This window comes from Pseudorca crassidens, chromosome 21, assembly GCF_039906515.1.
Source record: "Pseudorca crassidens isolate mPseCra1 chromosome 21, mPseCra1.hap1, whole genome shotgun sequence".
Lineage (NCBI taxonomy): Eukaryota > Metazoa > Chordata > Mammalia > Artiodactyla > Delphinidae > Pseudorca > Pseudorca crassidens.
Genome location: NC_090316.1, coordinates 23832323 through 23835183, shown reverse-complemented (window position 1 = coordinate 23835183; position 2861 = coordinate 23832323).

Here is a 2861-nt window from a genome sequence, read left to right as displayed (position 1 = left end):
TGTAAGATTTATTTGGAAATTAGAGATGAAAAAATAGAAATCACCCATAAAATCACCCTATGGAGATAGTAGTAATATCTCGGTATATCTATTTCTAGTGTTGTCCTATACCTAAATATAAATACATATTTACAAAATTAAGAAAAAAAAATAAAGTATACAGTTGGATGTGTGTATCCATATGCAAATACTACACCGTTTTATATAAGGGACTTAAGCATCCATGGATTGGTGTCTGCGGGAGGTCCTGGAACCAATCACTTGTGGATACCCAGGGATGACTGCACTCCCTTTTATTAGAAGGGAATGAATTCAGTGGAAATGTACGTTTCTTCCCAAATTTAGGCCACTAGTGGGTGATAAGGTTGGCAACAGAGGTCTTTAAATCTCTCCACTCCCATTATGGTGACACTTCTACAATATGCTCTTGCTTTATGGAACTCATGTCTCGATACGTCATTAGAACACAGATGTTCTGCCTCTGATTTTGGCATATTTCTTCTAGAATTCTTTCATGGTTAAAGGAAAAGAGAAGCCATTCATCTATATTAGGTAACCCAGTCATGTCTCACTTAGTATTGGACTTTCAGTAAATTCAATCCTCCAGAACATACCTGTCAAGCTGATAACTGACGCCCACTCCCTGAATTTTAATGCCATGGACAATGTCTCTAGTCCCTCACTCAGTGACTTTTTAAAACTTCATTTAATAAGTAATTTTAATAAAATTGTTTTTTCAGTTTTTCCAAGGCCATAGCTGATAGAAATGACAAATTAAGAGGATGGAAGATGTATTCTTCAATGGATATCAAATAAAAAGCTTACAAAAGCAAAGCCACCTGGGAAACACCATAGGCTGCAGCCCACTTTAATATCCAAAAGACGCCAGTGTAGACCACCCAGCCCCTAAGCTGGTCGGAAAAGTTAGGAACATATGTGATGCAAGTAGAAAAGAGTCCCATCCTATGGTTAACCTTCTTATCTAGAAAGTGGATATACGTAGAAAATCTTGTTCCCAGATGACCTTGGATAATTGGAGTTTTATTTGTGGAAATCAGTCTTATTTATCAATTTTATGCACTTACGTTTAAACCTTTGTGTTTGTTTGTTTGTTTGAAGTGACCCTACATTAAATGTGAAATTCAATGTAAAGTAAAATATTGCTACATGTTACCTTTTGGACTAAAATCTTCATTTAGCCCCAGAATAATCTGTTACTCATATTTTTAATTGGAAATTCTCCAAAACCATGTCAGAGTTGGAAATGAGAAATTATATCATCTTCTGTAGTATGGAAATGCAGATGCTGATTTTTTTTAATTAAAGGATGATCAAATATCCATTTATATCCCCATTACCTGTCTTACTTCTACTCAAAAGAGGTATCTCAAGAAAAATAAATTTTAAACATGGGTGCTACATTTTATTCTAAGAATTGATGTCAGTTTGAAATATGAATGATTTTAAAGGATAAGTTAGTGGATGACTGATTCATAATGTATTTAAAGTAAAAGTACTTTTGAGTTGATGTCATTAGTGTCACTCAGGCTTTCTAACAAAATGATCCTCACGCTGTTATCACAGACTGATTTAGAGTTTCCCATACTCTGAAGAATAAACTAGAGGAGAAACAGAAATACCAGAACGTTTTGCTTAGCTGATAGCAAAAAGTAAAATCTCTTAGGGCTACCTGGGAGTCAGCAAAAACCATAAGCATCATTGGGTCGCAGGGATTTACAGCTTAGAAATCTCTCCAGGTGGTGGACTGTTGAATTGATGTTCTATTCCTTGTCACAGACAACCAAAGAATGTCAGCTTTGAACCAACAGACCTTTCTCACAAAGAGATACTGGGCACAGAAGGGTCAGTTTTTACCCTGGAAGGTATCTGGATCAAATGCATTTATTTCCAGCATCTAATGAGATGCTGATAGAAACATTTAACTTTGACCCCCTTTTGCTAGGAACAGCACCTTCTTTATTTTTGGAGTTATCGTGGGATATCCCCACCTTCTGTTCTCCTCATCCTTTTGCTTCCCCAAACCACACCCGCTGTAAACATGTGGTTCTAGAGGAAGCAATGGAGAGCCTCCCTCCTGCCCAGTCGCTCTCAAACTTTGAGTCTCTAGGACTTCTTTTATACTAACAGCAGAAGGAAACTCTGTTTTTAAAGGGGTCATGTGATGAGATTAGGCACACCCAGATAAGCCCCATTTTCATTAGCTCAAAGTTGACTGTTTAGTAACCTTAATTACATCTGCAGAATTGCTTTTGTCCTGTAACATAGTGTAATCATGGACAGACAGGGTACCCCAGCTTCTTCAGTCCCTGGGATCTGAGTGGGAAATCTTGGGAGACATTTCAGAATTCTGCCTACCACTGCCTCTTTCCAACTTCATTCTGATTTGGTTCTTCTGAATCTACAAAGAAATTTTTAGTTTTAATGTATTATGAGAACATATGTTTCACTGTAAGAAAAATTCAAAAGAAACACAGAAGTATATTTAAATAGGTTAAAATTGGTAATTGCACCTTTTAGGGAAACAACCTCTGAGGGTTTCTGCTGTGATTCGGAGAGAGGGTAGTTTTTCTCCCAGTCACCTTTTTTTCCTGATGAGGCCAGTAGCAGATGAAATCTCCAATTTAAATTCTTTAACATTGCACAAGCCAGAGGATTCCCTTTTGTCGTTTGCTGGTGTACCAGTTGATACCCTGAATTTAAATGGCGGTACAGCATGAATATTTGAAATATGCTACTTCACTACAGCCAGAAACTATTTTATTGGCAACATTATCCTACATTTTTAATAAACACTGTTCTGCATTGCAGTAACATGCATTAAATATTTATTTAAGAACTAA